General features: G+C 43.4%; 1 long non-coding RNA gene across 1 annotated transcript in view; it reads left to right on the top strand.

The window, feature by feature from the left end:
* LOC137344745 (uncharacterized) overlaps positions 1–19,154 on the top strand; it is a 52,692-nt gene extending 33,538 nt beyond the window's left edge. The window contains exon 3 of the long non-coding RNA XR_010968453.1: positions 19,134–19,154. This is a non-coding gene — a long non-coding RNA (uncharacterized lncRNA). The remainder of the gene's footprint in view (positions 1–19,133) is intronic.
* The last annotated feature ends 2,541 nt before the right edge of the window (positions 19,155–21,695 follow it).

Below are 21,695 nucleotides of genomic sequence, written 5' to 3'. Positions count from 1 at the left end.
CCTCCGAATTTTTCCACAGTTCACGACCTCTCTCTCCCTCCCTACCCCCTCACCGATTCGCAGCTTCTTCCCCTTCCCACAGGCAGCAGCCTGTCAATCTGGCTGCCTGGTGTGTGGGAAACTCAGAAGCACAAATTGAGTTGCGATCGCAGATTGAGACACACTTATTTGGCTTCCGGGATCCCCACGCGAATATCTACGAACGCACTGGGTTCCCGGCTCTGAACAAATAAAAGGGCCCCGATATTTACCGGGAGGTGGGAAGGCAGCGGGGGAAGTTGTAGCTGCTGGGAAACCTGGAAATTCGGGTAACGCGGAGGTCCTGCCGGATTTAACGGCAGGACCTCATTTGAATTTTTTGTCGCCGTTTCTCGGCCACCAGCCAGGCAGATTGAGAGGCCGGTTGGCTGTCGGGCGGGAAGGCCCGTGGCACAAGGCTGCAGCTGGGGAGCGGTGACGAGGGAGGGAGAGATTGAGGGGACGGGGGAGATTGCGGTCGGGCTTCAGATCGTGAGTTGGTCTCCTCAGGTCGCGAGTCGACGGGGGCTGCAGATTGCAGGTCGGGCACGGGCTTCGGATCGGGGTGGGCGGGGGGGGGGGTTGTCGGAGTGCGGGAAGGGATCACGGCAAGTTAACTTGGGGACCGAGGGGATGCACTCCTGCTCCTCCTGGCCCATAAGCAGTGCTGGAAAGGCACGTACCTGCTGGATCCCTTTACTTGCCGGTTTTCCCGAGCCCTGGGAAACCCCCGGCCCCAACCATTAAATCTAAAAGGCTGCTAAAATTTGAGGCCTGCACTCTCATTAACATATTTAAATAACTGACCCACCTCTCGAGAGCAGGTTAGTCACCCGCCCCCCCCCACTCCCAAACCACCTCTGTTAAAACCCAATAGAATTTAAAATACCCACACACTTTATTATAAACAATGATTAGATATCTTTAGAGCTACATTATCTAAAATACTTACAAAACAATAAGTGAATAAGCATGAATGTATCAGAGATTTTACCAATTGGTGTCTGTTATTGCATGATGCAAAGCTAATAGACTTTGAGTTCATTAATCTGTTAGATTATTCAAGTCTGTTATTGAACAAAAAATCAGGGAGGATAAAGGAAGAAAACAGGAGGAGAAAATCATTCCCCAAAAAGAACCTTAATTATATCATTTATTTAGTAACATATGCAACATTCATATAGAATGCTACAAAAACAAATAAGATGGTGTGTCCAACAAATATGCCAGTTGTTCATCATTGGCGACACATTTAACCACAGCATATCTAATTTTCTGGACCTATTGCTTGCACAAGTTGCACAATGTTAATGAGGTAGAAAATTAGCTGCACAAATTCAGTGTGATTTAAATTTATAAAAAGCAACACCATCCTTAAGGTCAGTAAAACAGAATTAGTTGCGCGGAAGGAAAATTGCAGAACAAACCTAAATATAGCCTAGTGCTGACTTAGAGACATCTTGTTTAAATCTTTGTTTATATTTATGCCAGTGGTGAAATGATTAAGAGGCAATGTCATCAAGAATCCCCTCCGTGGATGTCAAACATTCCTGCAGATGGTTATGGGGTCTTCCTGGAAGAAGAGTGAGAGTTAAACCAGGAAAACAGTAACATTCATTTTTATTTCAATTTTAGTTTGTTTCTTTTTAGATTTCCAGTACATACAGCTTGTTTATACTTGATCAGAAAGTTGCATTTGTGGTGAAGCATCTGAGATGGTAATTGGCATAGAGCTACATATGCTGATAAGATTTTATACTAAAGAACTCTGTATCCATCTAACAGCTCAAAGCAATAGATTTTCATCAGATTAATATAAATATAGATGCATTTATTTTGAATTCAAATAGGAAATTAAAACCCCGAATTTAACCGGAAGTGGGAATTGAGGGTGGTGCGAGGCGAGTGTCAAACTCCACCCAACCTCGGCAACATGAGGCCCAGATAATTTTAATGCCCAGGTTGCATCACATGACATGCTCGGACCATGAACTGCATATTTAAAGGACCCTGTTGGCTTCAGGCAAGTGTCTTTGCCTAGCGGAGGAACACAGGAACAGGAGTAGGCCATTTAGCCACCCCAAGCCTGTTTTGCCATTCAATGAGATCATGGCTGATCTGTGACCTAGCTCCATATACCTTTGGTTAACAAAAATCTGTCAATCTCAGATTTAAAATTAACAACTGAGTTAGCATCAACTGCTGTTTGCGGAAGAGAGTTCCAAACTTCTACCACCCTTTGCGTGTAGAAGTGTTTCCGAACTTCACTCCTGAAAGTCTTGGCTCTAATTTTTAGGTGATGTCTCCTAGTCCTAGATTCCCCAACCAACCAAAATAAGGTAGATAGAGAGAAACTATCAGTTCCCAGTAATATCTTGAAAACTTCAATCAAATCACCCCTTAATCTTCTAAATTCCAGGGAATACAACCCTAGTTTGTGTAATCTTGCCTCGTAATTTAACCTTTGGAGTCCAATTATCATTCTAGTAAATCTACGCTGCACTCCTTCCAAGGTCAATATATCCTTCCTAAGGTGCGGTGCCCAGAACTGAACACAGTTCTCCAGGTATGATCTAACCAGAGTTTTGTATATCTGTAGCATAACTTCTACCCTCTGGTATTCTAGTCCTCTAGATATAAAAGGTCAGCATTCCAATAGCCTTTTTGATTATTTTCTGTACCTGTCCATGACATTTTAATGATCTATTTACGTGGACACCTAAGTCCCTAAGTACTCTGATTTATCCTTTTTAGGTCTAAAGTGCATGAGCTCACACTTACCAACATTGAAATCTGTTTGCCACGGTTTTGCTCATTCACTTAATCTATTAATATCTCTCTATGATGTTATGCTTCAATCTACACTGCATGCAGTGCTGCCTATCTTTGTGGTCATCGGCAAACTTGGATATATGGCTTTCTATCCTGTCAACTAAGTTGTTAATAAATACAGTGAATAGTTGAGGCCCCAACAGATCCCTGTGGGTTGCCTCTAGTCAAATCCTGCCAATTTGAGTACCTGCCCATTATCCCTACTCTCTGTCTCAAGCCAGATCAATAATTTTCCCTCAATTCCATGATCTTCATCTTTAGCTAACAGTCTCTTATGAGGGACTTTATCGAATGCCTTCTGGAAGTCCATATAAACAACATCCATAGACATTCCTCTGTCTACTGCTTTAGTCACCTCTTCAAAAAATTCAATCAGTCTTATCAGGCATGACCTACCCTTTACAAATCCATGCTGGCTCTGTCTGATCAGCTGAAAATTTTCAAGGGGTTCAGTCACTCTATCCTTAATTATAGACTCTAGTAATTTCCTGACAACAGATGTTAGGCTAACTGGTCTATAATTCCCTGATTTCCCTCTCTCAGCTTTCTTAAATAGCGGAGTGACATGTGCGATTTTTCCATCTAAAGGAACGATTCCTGAATCGAGAGAACTTTGGAAGATTATAGTTAGGGCATCTACAATGTTCTCACCTACTTCCTTTAAAACCCTGGGATGGAAACTATCTGGTCCTGGGAAATTGTCACTTTTTAATGCCATTATTTTCTTCATTACTGTTAATTTGTTTATGTTAATTATGGTGAGTCCCCGTCCCTGATTCAAATTTAGTTTCCTTGGGGTGTCCCGCATGCTATCCTCTTCCTGTACTGTAAATACTGATGCAAAGTAATTATTTAAAATATCTGCCATTTCTTCATTTTCATTTACAATATCACCATTATCAGTTTTTAAGGAGCCCACATTGCTCTTGACCACCCTCTTTTTCCTCATATAAATGTAAAATTTTTTTGTGTTGCTTTTGATATCCCTTGCAAGTTTCTTTTTATACTCCCTATTTGTAGCTCTTACTATATGTTTTATCACCCTTTGCTGTTCTTTGTATCTCTGCCAGTCTCCAGGATCTGTGCTATTTTTTTGCATTTTTGTATGCTTTTCCTTTTAGTTTTATGTTGTCCTTACCTCTTTTGTTGTGCATGGCTGTTTTTTTTATGGCAAATAGAGCTCTTGCCCCTTAGGGATATAAACTAGTTCTGTATCATGTTAAATTTTTTTTTGAACACCTCCCACTGATCTTCTGTCCTTTTAGCCATTAACAGACAGTCTCTGTCTCATCCTGTTGAAGTCAGCCTTACCTAAATTTAGAATCTTAGTAGCTGTTACGGGTTTCTCCCTTTCAAACACATCATTGAACTCGATCATATTATGATCGCTATTAGATAAATGTTCACACACCATTAGGCTTTTAACTAAATCTAGCTCATTATTCATTATTAAATCTAATATGGCCTGCCCCCTTGTTGGTTCTAGGACATATTGTTGCAGAAAGCTGTCCTGAACACGCTCAAGAAATTTGCTACCTTTCTGACATGAGCTCGTTTGCTTATCCCAATCTATATGAAAGTTAAAATCCCCCATTAAAACCAATCTACCTTTGTTACATGCTTTTCTAATCTCTGCACTTATACATTCTGCCACCTCACTGCTGCTACCAGGGGACCTATACAACTCCTACTACAGTCTTAAATCTTTTTCTATTTCTCAATTCTACCCATAAAGTCTCCACTGCCTCTTGTTGTATCCTCTCTTATCATTGAAGTAATTTCATCCTTAAATCACTAAGGCTACTCCTCCCCTTCTACCAGTTTCCCTATCCTTCCTATAGACCTTCTAACCTGGTATATTCAGTTCTCAGTCCTGACGGTCTTGCAGCCATGACTCATTAATGGCTACCATGTCGTACCCTCTAAGTTGAATTTGCGTCTGCAATTCATTCAATTTGTTCCCTATACTCCATGCATTTGTATAAAGAACGCTTATTTTTGCCATACACCCTAACCTGTCCTTCTGCTCTAATGTTGTTTTTCTCACACATTTCTTATTTCTCTCTCCTGATTTAATTACTTTACATCTTTTAGTTTTCCCTTTACCTGTAGTGCCTAAAACATAATTTCTGACTATCACTGTACTCTCTTCCTTTTCGTTTGATTAAGAATTATTATTTATACTACCTTTTCCACCTGAGCACCCCCCCCCCCCACCTGTTACTAGTTTAAAGACCTTGTGACCGCCCTATGTATCCTTTCCGCCTGGACCCTGGTCCCAGCCCGGCTTAGGTGAAGCCCGTCCCAACAGTACAGTTCCTTCCTGTCCTAGTACTGGTGCCAGTGTCCCGTGAAATGGAACTCCTCTTTCCCACACCAGTCCTTCAGCCATGTGCTCACCTCCCTAATCTGCTTAAACCTACACCAATTTGCACGTGGTGCAGGTAATAATCCAGAGATTGTAGCCCTCAAGGTCCTGTTTTTTTAAATTTAGCTCCTAGCTCCTGGTATTCTCTGAACAGGACCTCTTGCCTACTGTTTCCAATGTTATTGGTCCCTACATGGACCACATTGACTGGATCCTCCCCATCCCTCTCTAATATCCTTTCAAGCCAGTTCGAGATGTTCCTCACCATTGCACCATGTGGGACCCTCGATTCTGCTTACAAAGGATGCTATCTTTCCCTCTAATTATTGAATCCCCTACAACTGCAGCATCATGCTTCTCCTCCTCCTCTCTTTGGACAGCCTCCTACTCCAGGCTGCCATGGTCTGCATTCTGGCTGTCCTTCCGACAGTCTTTATCCTTATCCTCACAGGTAGCAAGTACATTGTACCTATTGGATAGCATCAGTTTCTGTGGATTCTCATTCTCTATCTCATCTGGGTACCCCTTACTCTATACATTATAGGTCACATCAACCCCGTTCTGATCCTGTATTTCTCTACGAGGTGTGGCCAAGGTCTGGAGCAAACTGTCCAGATACTCTTCCCCCTCCCTTTTCTGTTGGAGTGTTTCCAACTCGCACTCCAGCTCAATGCTCTGAGCTGAAAAGATTCAAGGTGGAAACATCTACTGCAGATGCATTCGCTCGGGACATTCTCAATGTCCACAAACTCCCACATACTGCAGTTCAGACATGCAACCTGTTCTGCCATATTTTAGTCTATATTTATTTATAGTTAATTACCTTTAGTCTGTTTTGTTTTTTTTTGGCTTTTGTAAAAAAATTAGCAGGTCCTTCCCCCTCTATATCAAGTTCCCACTGTGTTTGCTCTGTGCTTCAGCAGATAACCTTCTAATTTATACACCTTTTGAGAACAGCAGTTGCAACTGCTCAATCAGCTTCCAGCTAGCAGTAATTATCCTCTATTCAGGCAATCATTTACAGCGGATTAACTATTAACTGGTCATGGCCACTGACTTGCAGGTACTGTTAACCGTTAACTAACTTGCAGTTTTTTTTAAAGGTTTAAAACTCAAAGTTAAATTTTAAACTAAATTTTAATTTCAACTCACCCGCAACTTTACCACAGAGTCCCACTTGCACCGAATTCTCACGTTCCCACTCGGTTCACGATCCGCTCTATTTATGATGCATTCTGTGCTTCAGCTCTACCAGGTAAGTATAAAACTTATTTTTGTGGGGTCAGAAGGAGCAGGACTGCACCTCTGGGCTCCATAAAGTAAGTTTGGGCTATTGCCCTCCTAGGGTCGCCAATTTCCTTCCCGCGAAACTCTCCTGAACCCCCCCCCCCCTCCTCTGCCGGAAACATACATGACTGTTGCTTGGAGGCCTCTGAGCCATCTGGCCTTTGATGGCCACAAGTCGGCAAGCTGCCTCTGGACCTCCATTTCGGGTGGGCAGCTGCCTGGTGGAATGTTAATATGGTCTGGCCGTTAAATGGAATGCAACTTCTGGGTGGGGAACTCACAGGTTACGCTGGCTTTCTGCCCCAGAGTTAAAATTCCCTCTATAGCCCTGGGACTTAATTTCAAATCTATCCCGAACCAATGGGGTTAAAAGCCTCCTTTCTATGCTGACTGTAAAGTTCTTAAGTGAAATAACTTTCAATGGTCACAACTTGATTCCTAATACACAAGCATTTGCAGTTCAAAACGGGCAATAATTGAGTGTAAAGTGGCTCTAAACTGGCAGTTGCATGTTAATGCCACAAGTATGCCTGGTGTGGGAAATAGAAATATTACACAACGACAACTTGCATTTACATAGCGCCTTTAAGGTGGTAAAATGTTCCAAAGCGCTTATCACGTCTTGCACAGTTGCAGAAGGATGTAGTTTTTTGAGAATAGGCTTGTTTCAAGTATTGCCTAATGTAGGCAATACTTGAAAAGAAAAAAATTGCATGGCTATGTGGAAACAGCAGGGGAATGGGACTAATTAGATAGCTCTTTCAAGGAGTTAGCGCAGGCACAATGGGTTTCCTTCTGTGCTGTATGATTCTATGATTCTAGTTTAACTAATTGTATCACTTAAGGTTATTTGTGGAATGCTGGAACTCAGTGCTTGATCATTTGTAATGGGAGGTTTTATCCTCTGCTGTAAATTATATCCGTGATATCTCTGTACTGTCAAGCTAAACCCACAAAAAGTGGTGACAATGATGTGATAAACCCTCATTAGAAAAGACACAGTCGCAGAAGTAACATGGAGAAAATGTTAATGCTGAAAGAACACAATTAGAGAAGCTCTGAGAAAGACTAACAAAAAGAGGATTAAAATATGAATGTCTGGGCCAGTCAAAGCCCCATTGTTGAAACTGTGGTAAATCAATTACAAATGCACACGCTGAGAAAGAACAGATAATGGATGCCTGGATTAGCAGAATTCTATTACAGCAACTGGGATGTATATATATCCACAAATCCAGGCAAAGGAGAGACATCCAAAGATCATGCCTAGCCTGAGGGGAGCTGACCACCAAACAAAGAATGAAGAAAGAAGACTTCTCTTCTGATCAAACCAGTGCTATCGTGAGACTTTCGGTTTATTAACTTGTGAAGTGAATGTACCTATCAAACAGTCTGTAACTCAATGAGAATTTCATATACATAAAGAATAGGGAAAATTCTTCTAAATTTCTGCCTCCTCTCTTCTCAGGATCCTGTTTTTAAACTTGCATGGATGGCTGCTCTGTACTGGGTCAATATTAAACAATTTTACAACACCAAGTTATAGTCCAACAAATTTATTTTAAATTCCACAAGCTTTCAGAGGCTTCCTCCTTCCTCAGGTGAATGACACCATTCACCTGAGGAAGGAGGAAGCCTCTGAAAGCTTGTGGAATTTAAAATAAATTTGTTGGACTATAACTTGGTGTTGTAAAATTGTTTACAATTGTCAACCCCAGTCCATCACCGGCATCTCCACATCCTGGGTCAATATTAGTTAGCTAACAGATTTTCACAACAGGCTGAAGGACATTGATAGAGCAATGAGAAAGGAATTTTACCATATTATCTAACCCATGCTATATCTGACCTGGGAGATTTTATGTGGATACTCTGTGTTCTTCCAACTTCCACCTATTTCCTTCGCCTCACTATTGGCAGACTTACCTTCGCATTCTAGGCCCTAAATTCCGTCCCTAAACCTTTCCGCCTCTCTACCTCTCCCTCCTCCTTTATGACGCTCTTTGACCAACCTTTTGGTCACCTGTCCTAATGTCTCCTGCTTTGGCTCGGTTTCAATTTGTGTCTGATTATGCTCCTGTGAAGCGCCTTAGGACGTTTTACCAAGTTAAAGGAGCTATATAAATGCAAATTGTTGTTGTAAAATAAATAGGAAACTGTTTTATTCTCTGTAATGATATCCCTCACCTTGATTAGCACAAATCTTCCACCACCCTTTCAGGTAATGCATTTCAGATCATAACACTTCGCTGCGTAAAACTTTTTTCCTGATTTCGCCTCTGGTTCTTTTGTCCATTACCTTAAATCTCTGTCTTCTGGTTACCGACACTTCTGCCAGTGGGAGCAGTTTCTCCTTATTTGCTCTATCAAAACCCTTCATGATTTTGAACACCTCTATCAAATCTCCCCTTAACCTTCTCTGCTCCAAGGAGAACAACCCCAGTTTCTCTAGTCTCTCTACGTAACTGAAGTCTTTCATCCCTGGTACCATTCTAGTAAATCTCTCCTCCCTCTCTAAGGCCTTAATATCCTTCCTAAAGCGTGGTGCCCAGAATTGGCCACAATAGCTGGGGCCTAACCAGTGTTTTATGAAGGTCTAGCATAACTTCCTTGCTTTTATACTCCATGGGGGGAGATTTAACCACCCCCCCCAGGACGGGCGGAGGGAGAGGCTAGGGGCATCAAAAATGCAAAAATCGGAATCCCGCCTTTAGCGCACCCACATCTGGTTTTAACGGAGGTGGGTTAGGGGGGTGAGGCGTTCGGGTGACTAACTTGCTCTCCAGAGGCAGGTCCGTCATTCATTATTTTTATGAGGCTGCGTGCCGGGATTGCACACTCCCCTGTGATTGATCTACCCCCACAAACCACAATCCCACCCGACCTCCAATCCCCACCCCTGGCCTCCGATTCCCCCCCCCCCCCGCCCCCAGACTTTCTGATCTCCCCAAGGCTTTTCCGATCTCCCTCCCACCCCGGACTTTCCGATCTCTTCCTCCCTCCTCTTTGCTCCGTGGCTGTGGCCTGGTGCCGCAAACCTTCCCGCATGGCAGTCAGCCAGCCTGCCTCTTAATCTGGCTGGTTGTTGGCCGGGAAATGGAGAAAAAAATTTAAATGAGGTCCTCCCGTTAAATTCGGCATGATCTCCGGATTACCTGCATTTCCTGGTTTCCTGGCTGCTACAACACCCCCCCGCTCGCTCCCCACCTCCCCATAAATATCAGGGCCTATGCCTCTATTTATGAAGCCAAGGATCCCATCTGCCTTTTTAACAGCCTTCTCAACTTGTCCTGCCACCTCCAAAGGCTTGTGTATGTACACCCCCAGGTCTCTCTGTTCCTGCACCTCCTGTAAAATTGTACCATTTAGTTTATATTGCCTCTCCTCATTCTTCCTACCAAAATTAATCATTTCACTCTTCGCTGCGTTAAATTTCATCTGCCATGTGTTTGCCCATTTCACAAGTCTGTCTAAATCCTCCTGAAGTCTGTTACTATCCGGCTCACTGTTTACTACATTTCCGAGTTTCGTGTCATCTGCAAACTTTGAAATTGTGCCCTGTATACTCAAATCCAGGTCATTAATATATATCAAAAAGAGCAGTGGTCCCAATACCGACTCCTGGGGGACACCACTGCATACTTCCCTCCAGTCTGTTGTTCACCACTACTTGCTGCTTTCTGTCCCTTAGCCAATTTCGTATCCAAGCAGCCACTGCCCCTTTAATTCCACAGGCTTCAATTTTGCATCTCCCTACCTGATTTTCCTGGTCTATGATGAATTGGTGTCATTGCATACTAATACACCAGGGTTTATAATCCCAATTTTTAATTCTTGCACCATGACATCTTCCAATATTGATGCCCCTTTTCTAATCCCATTACATTTTCTGTTGCACTTCTGCATATGGTTCAAGAGGTTAATTAGTTCCTCCAAGTAAAATAAAGTAGTATTCACTAAATTCTCATGATCATGACTCACATCCAGCGCAGTACAGTGCTGTGGGAACATTTCTGCTTGGTCTGACCCAATACGTTCAGACATCATTAAATATTGGCTTCCAATGATGACAAACCAGCTTGCGGGTTCCAAATTATTGATTGGTATAAATGAAGGATATTAAATCTTTAAGTCCACAGCACAGTTTTCTGTAATTACATCACTCATCATATGCTGACATTGGACAGTCATAGTTTTGCACTTTTGTGTATGAAAACAAGCACAACTGCATCAGATTTCAGTGAGAATCACAAGTCACATTTATTCAGGGGCTTGTTCATGTGGAAAATTAATACAATCACAATCTAAACTGCACATTTCACAGCCTGAACTGTTTAATTCATTTCTTTTTCCTTTGTTTGGCCTTTTGGGAGAGGAGGGAATGAAATTGTTCTGAGCTGTATTTGTAATAAAAGCATTCGCATGCTCATAGCAACAACAGCAACCTGCATTTAAATAGCGCCTTTAACGTAGCAAAATGCCCCAAGGCGCTTCACAGGAGTATTATCAAACAAAATTTGACACCAAGCCACATAAGAAAAGATTAGAACAGGTGATCAAAAGCTTGGTTAAAGAGGTAGGTTTTAAAGAGCGTCATAGAGGAGGAGGGAGAGGTAGTGAGGCGAGGTCTAGGGGGGGAATTCCAGAGCTTAGGGCCTAGGCAGCTGAAGGCACGGCCGCCAGTGGTGGAGTGGTGAAAATCGGGGCTTGCAAGAGGCCAGAACTGGAGGAGCACAGAGATCTCGGAGAGTTGTAGGGCTGGAGGAGGTTACAGAGAGAGGTAGGGGTGAGGCCATAGAGGGACTTGAAAACAAGGATGAGAATTTTAAAATTGAGGCGTGTATTTAATACTTTAAAATCTTTATTCGCCCATTTACCTTAAGTAATATAACGAATGGACTAAAATAGCACACTGAGGAACTGAGGAATAAAGAGTGAAAAATACTTGAAAAAATAAAACAAACAGGAGAAATGGTTTCTCTCTTTGCAGTCACTCATTCCCAGCCACACTTATGCATTGGGTACTAGCAGGTCGATATGGATTCATTAATTGGTAGAGTGTTACATTGATCACCCATGATGGATTGCATCAATTGTATGTAATGCCTTTCAAACTCAGAGAGGATAGTCTTAGTGTAATCCATTATTTATTTTTTGTTTTACATGGCAGGAATAGTGTTGCATTTGCATGCTCACTGGCATTTGTTTAATTTTTGAAGGGGGCAAGCATGTCTGAATCTAAGTTTGGGTTTAGCAAATAATCTGAATTGCAGAGTTTCAATTGCTACTTTGGACTGGATACAATTCTTGTTATATTTTTATAATTTATGGAAATGACAGGAAATCTAAGAAAATAAGGAAAGATTAGGTAGATAAATAGTGAAATGTGAAGGAGTTATTATAAAGATGTTTCTATCAATGATACCTCTACAGTATGAAATCCTGTGTGACAGACCATGTGAATAGTTCCAAATATTTTACAGTAACAGAAACTGATGTTGTTGTTGTTCAGCTGTGTCTGATTGCTTTTCTCATATAGATTACACATCAGAGGAGTGCTATATTCTACACATTGTTTCTCATCTAGTGTATCCCTTGTGTAGATCGGAGAGTAAATGTAACTCTAGTTACAAATAAATGCATTTAACAAAAATCAAAGCAAAATTTAAACCTACAATGCATGCAGAATTTGATGTTTCCTAAATTGTCAGCATTGTAGAATGAGAACAGTTGGCAACTGCCAGGCAACTAACGAAAATGACTAATGGTCCGATTTTAACTCTGGGCCAGATTTCAACAGGTGAGCAGTGGTGTGAGTTAGAAACTGTTCCAGAAATGAGGTCCGGGGTAGTCTAACTCCTAGGCTAAATCCTGCTATTCCAGGTGGGAAGTCGGCAGGAAGTGGCGGAAAATGGCATGGCCCAGAGTCTGTTCACCCACAGCAGATAAGCGGGGGGGGGGAATCGGCTTCCGGGGCTGTCCTGCAATCGAGGTGGGGGGGCAGGGGGAACCACGGTAGGGGAGGCCTAACCTCTCCTTGTGGGGCCTGGAAGAGCACCTGACCAGCTTTGGCATTGTGTCCTTGCTGCCTGCTCAGGAGAGCAGGTGAAAATTGTAACCGGTTGGCTCCCAGCATCTCCAGGACGGGTAAGTAAACTGGGCGATTTTAACTGCCCCTGGTTTCCGCTGGGCTGGTTAAAATAGTTATCTTAAACTTTTTTTCTGTGTAAGTCAGGCATAAACTGGACAGCTACACTACCTTGTCTCAGATTTTTTTTTAGTAAAGTACTATTTAGAAAAATGATAGTAAAGTCAAGTGTTTAGAGTATATCGTCAGCAAGTGCTCCTCTGCTGAGACAGAACAAAGTAAGGCATTGCTAGTCTGTTAGGGTCACATGGTTGGCTCTTGGCCTGTAAGTTTGTTGCAAAGGATAGTATGTCTTCTTTCTTACTCTGTTCTTTCTTTGATACTGCAAAGCATCAGTGATAAAGAAAAGAAAAAGAAAGACTTGCATTTGTATAGCACCTTTCATGACCTCAGGACGTCCCAAAGTGTTTTACAGCCAATGAAGTACTTTAGAAGTGTAGTCACCGTTGTAATGTAGGAAACGCGGCAGCCAATTTGCACACAGCAAGATCCCACAAATAGTAATGAAATAAATGGCCAGATTATCTGTTTTAGTGATGTTGGTTGAGGGATAAATATTGGCCAGGACACCGGGGGAGAACTTTCCTGTTCTTCTTCGAATAGCTTCATGGTATCTTTTCCATCAAACTGAGGAGAGGGAAGTGTGGGGGCTCAGTTTGAGACTCATCCGAAAGACAGCACCTCTGACAGTGCAGCACTCCCTCAGTACTGCACTGAAGTAAAAAAAAGAAGCGGCCAATTCGAACAATTCACTCAACATCCCCAATTCTGATCTGCATAGGTTAATATCTTTCTTTTATCATCAGTATTTCTATATAACATTGATGTATACATGAGGGAGGAGGGAATAGAGGATGTAACTAACAGGAAATATTGAGCAGCCTGGGGCTTTTTTCTCTGGAAATAGAAGGATAGAAGAAGATCTGATAGAGATCTTTAAAATGATGAAGGTGTTCCATTAGGGTGGATGTGGAGAAATCGTTTTCACTCGTGGGTGAGTCCACAATAAGGAGGCATAAATATAAAATCAAATAAAGAATTTAGGAGGAATTTCTTTATGCAGAGTGGGGATAATGTGGAAATCACCACCACATTGTGTGGTTGAAGCAGATAGCATTGCTGTATTTAAAGGCAGGCTTGATGTGTAAATGATGGAGAACGGAATAGAGGGATACAGGGACAGGATGGGAAGAGGTAATTAGAATGGGAGGAGGCTCGTGTGGAGTATAAACACTGGCTTAGAACCAGTTGGGCTGAATGGCCTGCTTCTGTGCTGTCCATTCTATTTAATTCTATGTAATTCATAATTTGGTGAGTTAAATAGTTTTCAGAATGCAGACAGAAAGTCTTGCCCAGCGGTTGCATGGCAAAAAAAGTCTATAAGCAACCAATAGGGTCGATCTTCTGAGACATCTGATCTTACATATGAAGATATGAAAAGGACAGACAGGAAAAGACTCATTGGTCCATTGTAATGCCCTATGCATCATGATACAGACACTCCCTAACTACCCAAATCGACGTAATCTCCTGGGAGAGGCGAAAAAGCAAACAAAAACCAAGGCCAATTGGAGGGAAAAAATCTAGAAAATTTCTCTCCGACTCTTTTAGGTGATCAAAACTAGTTCAGGAGATAACAGTGAGTCTGATTTATATTACAGGGTACCTACCTCTTGTACATAGTGGTCTCTGTCCCAGCCAGAAATAGGTCCAGCTCTCTCTTGAAGAAATACAGCAAATCAGCATTGACCACACGAGCCGGCAACCTGCTCCATAGGTCCACTATTCTCTTGTCACAGTTGCCTCCAGTTGCACTAAATATAGAAATTATTCAAAAAATTCATACCTGTGTGAGAACCTGCGAATGAAATATACATAAAGCAGATGGAATGCAGCAGGAATTTTAACAGATTTCTACAATAAATATCAGCAATAAACAGAAAATGAGCAACGTTCAGTGATTAATGTAAACTAATTAGAATAGAGATCCCTCTGCATTATTATAATGAGCTTCTTAAGAAAAGTTTAAATTAATTAAAATGGCAAAGGTAACAAGCAAAGAAAGATACATGGAATAGCTGTCCATCAGAAGTATGCTATGTCAATTCACCATTTGTGGAAAAAAAAGTAACTTGTTATGAATGAGATTGATCCAGGTTTATAAAATAATGAAGGGTCTAGATTGTATTTCAACTGGATAGGTTGAGAAGGAGCAGGGTCATGCTTTCAAGTTATAAAAGGGCAGAACTAGATTGGATGTTAGGTGGTTCTTCTTTTCCCAGAGATTAGTGGACCTATGGAACAGGTTGCTGACTCATGCAGTGAACACTGATTTGCTGTATTCCTTCAAGAGTTGAGCTGGACCTGTTTCTGCCTAGGGTGGAGATCACCTTGAACAAGGGGTAGATACCGTCTGATTATAAATCAGGATCAACGTGATCACCTGGGACAGTTTTGATCACCTAAAGAGGTCAGAGAGGAATTTTCCAGATTTTTTTTCCCTAATAGGCTTGGGTTTTAATTTGTTTTTCCACCTCTCCTAGGAGATTACCAGGCCTCCGGGTGGGTAGGGAGTGTATGTATCGTGATACACAAGGCATCACAACTGTATGGGACAGGCTAGATGGACCAGTGGTTCTTTTCCTGTCTGTCATTTTCATATAATCGTAAGTCAAGTAACAGATCATTAACTCTCCTGAAGTTCAGTCGTGATCAAGTTATATAGAAGAGAAATGTTCCACGTCTGATCCCACCTGCAATAGAAAGAGAACGAAGAAAGAAATTGCATTTATATTGCACATTTCACAGCCTCAGGATGTCCCAAACGCTTTACAGCCAATAAAGTACTTTTGAAGTGTAATCACTGTTGTAATGTAGGAAACGTGGCAGCCAATTTGCGCACAGCAAGGTCCCATGTACAGCAACGTGATAATGACCAGATAATCTGCCATAGTGATGTTGGTTGAGGGATAAACATTGGCTAGGACACCAGGGAGAACTCCCCTGCTCTTCTTCAGAATAGTGCCATGGGATCTTTTGCATCCACCTGAGAGGGCAGACAGGGCCTTGCTTTAATGTCTCATCCGACAATGCAGAACTCCCTCAGTACTGCACTGGGGTGTCAGCCTAGATCTTGTGCTCAACTCTCTGAAATGGGATTTGAACCCACAACCTTCTGACTCAGAGGTGAGATGAACCACGGATGACAACTGACGCCACGGTTGACAGTTGAATGCAAAATATACATCACAGTTCATCAGTAAAATACATTAGCACATGCCTTGCATGACACGTGCACTAAATGATGTGTGAAGCATCAGTTTGCATGTGAATGTGAGAATTATATTAACTTGTGTACGAAACACGTTTTAGTTTCACAGCTAATATGATGTAGACTATGTATACACTGAGAAATCAATGCACCCAGACTGCTGGCTGTTACTCTAAATGTGCCACTGTTGAAGAATCATGTTTATAAACCAATATTCAGACCAATATGCTTCATATGCAAATGATGGAACCTCATACTCAAACCAATACATGTAAATTGGCAAAGGCGATACATGGAGCGGTCTGTAGTGACCTAGCCATTCTCTATGCTAGAGGAAGAAGATAGCTCTTTGATCTCATTTCGGCTTCCTGAAGATGTGTAATGTCTTACCATAGGTGCGTGACCTGAATAACTCTATAGGGACAATACAGCAGTGTCCCAAGTCCACCTCCTGCCTTAATTCGCTCAGCTATTTTTCCAATAATACTACTGAAGAACATTGCAGCAGCTCTCCTTCTGAGCTCTCCCTCAATTTTTAAATTGATGAAATAAAATGAATCAAGGGACTTAACTAATATTAATCCACTCAGTTAAGAGTGATGTCAGACTTTTTTGAGGAGAACCGGTCATTATGCAATTGGTTGTTATTGAGGTTCCTGTAAAGTATGGACATTGTAGAGAATCTCATGTAATGAGGGACTGCAGCGTAGTGTGTACTTTAAGTATTCCCATTGTTTGGTTGTTGATCCTCATTTTAGCGTGGCACAAAGTATATTAATTCATAGAATCATAGGAAGTTATGGCACAGAAGGAGGCCATTCAGCCCATCGTGTCCATCCTTAATTCCATCCAATTGCAAGTTTAGTGATGGTTAGTTGTTTTGGTTCGTTGTTTTGGATAGTTTTGTTTTCATTAGATTATTAATGCAATTTAAAAGTTTACTTTAATATCAGGATGGCTCGTAAATTGCTTTGAACAGCGAACGAATGGCACTCGCCACGCCTTAGATTTATACTAACACGAACTTACTGCCGTCTTTACTGCACTTCCTCGAAGAGGAAGCTGAGAAGAGCCCAGCGTTAATTCCAGAGAAGCTAGGACCCATGGGAGAAGCGAGAGGATCGAGTTCTCCCCTCAACCAATCAGATTGCAGCATCCTTGAGCAGCCGCGAAGAGTCAAAACTTTGAAGTACAAGCTGCAACATAAAATCCAGGAAGTGAAAACTACAACAATAAAATCGTTTGTAAGAACAGTTATAGACAGTGATAAAAGAGAGGGTAAAAAATATCGAATTAAATAAAAGAGGGAAAAAGTAAAAAAAATGATTTAAAATTTTTTAAAATTATTATATATTTTTTAATGACCAAAAACGATTAAAATAAGGAGTAATGTGACTCCATGGGCTATAAATTGGGCTGTGTAGTGCCCGTTTTGTAGGCACTACGCGGTCTCCTAAGGACCCAAAATGGCATCAGGAATCTGCACGCACACTTCTAGCGTGACATGTGCTGGACGCCATCTTGGTAAAGGCGTTTGTGCTTGTGCAGATAACAAATGCCAATAGCATGTAAAGTAGGGAGAATATGTGTTAGATTAGTGTGCAACGCTGATTTAAAGGGACAGATGCGATTTTGGCACTCAACGCTCCAACCAACGCACTGTCTTAACCACGCACAGCTGAACAGGTCGTAAATGGCCTGGAGGGCTCCCCACCAGTGGTATTTAAAGGGATTGTGCAGATGTTGCAGGTTAGTTGCTGGATTATTGCTTCTGGCTGCTGGTACAATTGGGCATGTTTGTTGAAGCTTCCTATACTTGGAGAAAGTTGCAATATTATTCAGGGAGTGGTCTGGTAGGTCCTGCATTACCGTTGGTGGCATTTACAACAGTGTGCTGAACAAGGTTTCTGGCAACCATGGCTGGACTGCTAGGGCTCCTGCTGGGCACTGAACATGACTTGGGGCATGCAGAGAAATCATGCAGAACAGGTCAAGCTGCGAGAAGAGGGAGGAGGAGGAGGAAGAGGCGGCGCAGGGCACTAAGCAGGAGACAATATCCAATGAGAGCCTTCAGGGACCAATTCTCTTACCTCAACCTGAGCAAAGATCTGTGCATCCGATGGCTGCAGTTCACGAAAGAGGTTGTGACAGAGATTTGTCAACTGCTGCAGCCACAACTGCAGCCTCAGAGCAGGGTAAGGACAGCATTGCCTGTGGCTGCGAAGATAATCGTGGCGTTAAACTTTTACGGCTCTGGATTCTTTCAGGCCATGCTGGCGATATGTGCAACATTTCGCAGTTTGCAGTGCATTGCTGCATAAGGGAGGTCATTGAGGCACTGTCCGAGCTGCGCAACAGATTCATAAACTTCCTGCTTGACAGACAGAAGCAGAACGAGCAAGCACAATGGTTTGCTCGCAATTCAGGCTTTCCCATGGTGCACGGTGCCATTAACTGCACGCATTTTGCTATGCATGGTCCACATCTCAACTCGGATATCTTCATAAACGGAAATGGGTTCCACTCCCTCAATGTGTAGCTGGTGTGCGACCACAAGCAAGGCATCATGGAGGTCAATGCCCGCTACCCTGGCAGCAATCATGACGCCTCCATTATGCAGTAGTCCAACGTCCCATCTATCTTTCAACCGGCACGGCAAGTCAAAGGCTGGCTTTTGGGCAACAAGGGCTATCCCCTCATGAGGTGGCTCATGACTCCGCTCAGGAACGCATGCACACATGCAGAGCAGGCGTACAATGAAAGCCATTTGGCCACACGAAACATCATCGAGCACACCATAGGCGTCCTAAAGCAATGCTTCTGCTGTCTGGACCGTACTGGAGGGGTCCTGCAGCACTCTGCTGAGCGGGTGTCAAGATTTGTCGTTGTATGCTGCATGCTGCAAACAACCTCGCCCTTATTAGAGGACAGCCCTTGCCAATGCCTATCCGGCAAGACCCTGAACCAGAGGCAGGGGAAGAGGAGGAAGAGGAGGAGGAGGGAGAGGAGGAGGAGGAAGAGGCAAGGTGGCAACAAGGTGCACAGGCTCTGTCTGCTAGGGGTCTGCATGCTCAGCTCATTCGTGAGCGATATCAATAACCGCAACGACAGCTTCCAAATCAGCAACAGTCCTATACTCCTCACCTTTCCTCTCCCATATGACCATCAAATCGTCCTCCTTATGATTACACATTGCTTCCTCCCCATAGGTCATCGTATGAATAAAAGCCACCAACTGCGATGTCAAATATAAATTTAAAAAAAAATTTATTCATGGGATGTGGACATCGCTAGCAAGACCAGCATTTATTGTCGATCCCTAATTGAGAAGGTGGTGATGAGCTGCCTTCTTGAACCGCTGCAGTCCGTGTGGTGAAGGTTATCCCACAGTGCTCTAAGGTAGGGAGTTCCAGGATTTTGACCCAGCGACGTTGAAGGACTGGTGATATATTTTGAAGTCAGGATGATGCGTGACTTAGAGGGGACCGTGCAGGTGGTGGTGTTCCCATGCGCCTGCTGCCCTTGACCTTCTACATGGTAGAGGTCGTAGGGTTGGGAGGTGCTGTCGAAGATGCCTTGGTGAGTTGCTGCAGTGCATCTTGTAGATGGTACACACTGCTGCCACAGTGCACCAGTGTCGGAAGGAAAGAATGTTTAAGGTGGTGGATGGGGGGCCAATCAAGCGGGCTGCTTTGTCCTGGATGGTGTCGAGCTTCTTGAGTTGTTGTTGGAGCTGCACTCATTCAGGCAAGTGGAGAGTATTGCATCACACTCCTGACTTGTGTCTTGCAGATGATGGAAAGGCTTTGGGGAGTCAAGAGGTGAGTCACTCACCGCAGAATACCCAGCCTCTGACCTACTCTTGTAGCCACAGTTTTAATGTGGCTGGTCCAGTTAAGTTTCTGGTCAATGGTGACCCCAGGATGTTGATGGTGGGGGATTCGGCAATGGTAATGCCATTGAATGTCAAGGGGAGGTGGTTAGTCTCTCTCTTGTTGGTGATGGTCATTGCCTGGCATTTGTCTGGTGCGAATGTTACTTGTCACTTATCAGCCCAAGCCTGGATGTTGTCCCAGTCGTGCTGCATGCGGGCACAGACTGCTTCATTATCTGAGGGGTTGCGAGTGGAACTGAACACTGTGCAATCATCAGCGAACATCCCCACTTCTGGAGGAGGGAGGTCATTGATGAAGCAGCTGCAGATGGTTGGGCCTAAGACACTGCCCTGAGGAACTCCTGTAGTGATGTCCTGGGGCTGAGATGATTGGCCTCCAACAACCACTACCATCTTCCTTTGTGCTTGGTATGACTCCAGCCACTGGAGCGTTTTCCCCCTGATTCCCATTGACTTCAATTTTACTAGGGCTCCTTGATGCCAGACTTGGTCAAATGCTGCCTTGATGCAAAGGGCGTTCATTCTTTCCTCACCTCAGGAATTCAGCTCTTTTGTCCATGTTTTGATCGAGGCTGTAATGAGGTCTGGAGCCGAGTGGTTCTGGCAGATCCCAAATTGAGCATCGATGAATAGGTTATTGGTGAGTAAGTGCTGCTTGATAGCACTGTCAACGACACCTTCCATCACTTTGCTGATGATTGAGAGTAGACTGATGGGGCGGTGATTGGCAGGATTGAAGTTGTCCTGTTTTTTGTGGACAGGACAAACCTGGGCAATTTTCCACTATGTCGGGTAGATGCCAGTGTTGTAGCTGTACTGGAACAGCTTGGCTAGAGGTGTGGCTAGTTCTGGAGCACAAGTCCCTCATCCCACAAGGAAAATTTATAAACTTACACATGAAACCATGGATACATTACACTATTCATCCTTGTGCATTCCCCTAGTGCCTGTCTTTCTTGTGCCTTTACATTTCCTAGTGCTCCTTATGAGGTGCATCCCCAGTGGCCTGAGGTGGAAGGCTGCTGACCTTCAATGCAAATAGCCTTGGAGGACGACCTCGAGCAGCTCTGGGCCAGGAGGGCCCGGCTTCAGACTGCAACATCTCGGCCTGGGCTGTAACTGTCTAGGTTGGCTGGCTGACAGGCAACAGCAAGGGAACTGGCGGAGTGGCAGGGGTGGTAGCAGAAATGCTGTCATCCTGAGAGAGGACAGCAGGTTCGACTGCCATGGCACCACTGCCACTCGCACAGAGCGGTGCCTCAGAACTCCTGGTGAGCTGCTGGAGAACAGACTGCTGGATTGCTGTGACACCCTGCAAGTCCTGTTCCACTGTGGTACCCAGAGCCACGATAGCAGCAGTCTGAGCCTGGAACACAGCAGAGCTTCCAAAACAGCAGGCTGAGATTCCAAAGCAGCAGTCTGAGCTCCATGTGAAGCATGCAGACCTTTGATGGTATCTGTTTGTGCTGCAATGGAAGCCATTTGTGCTGCAATGAAGCTGAGACGTCAGTCATCAGACTCTGCATCATGGCGGGTTCCACAGATGTGCTGATGGAGGTGATCTCTGGTTCCATGTCGGAAAGCGTGGGCTCCAAGCTCTGCCGAAAAACCTGTGCCAAGTTGGAGCTGGATTCCTCCATACCCCTCAACATTGTACGCAGGCTTTCTGGCAGGCTTTCCAGTGCACCAAGAAATTAACCCCACATATTTTTGAAAGTTAATTTTTAGTTGTTTGGCAGTCATTAAGACTTACCGCGCCATTAAAACTTAGTTTAGTCCTGATATATTTAAGCATACCTGTTTTGTGGTGATAACGTTTGTTTCCAGCTGGGCAGAAGAGCAAGTTGGTGCTGGTCCATTGATTCTGTTGATTGCA

This window comes from Heptranchias perlo, chromosome 27 (genome assembly GCF_035084215.1).
Source record: "Heptranchias perlo isolate sHepPer1 chromosome 27, sHepPer1.hap1, whole genome shotgun sequence".
Classification (NCBI taxonomy): Eukaryota; Metazoa; Chordata; class Chondrichthyes; order Hexanchiformes; family Hexanchidae; genus Heptranchias; species Heptranchias perlo.
Note: the sequence above shows the minus strand (reverse complement) of the source record. Positions and strands in the feature narration are given on the sequence as shown.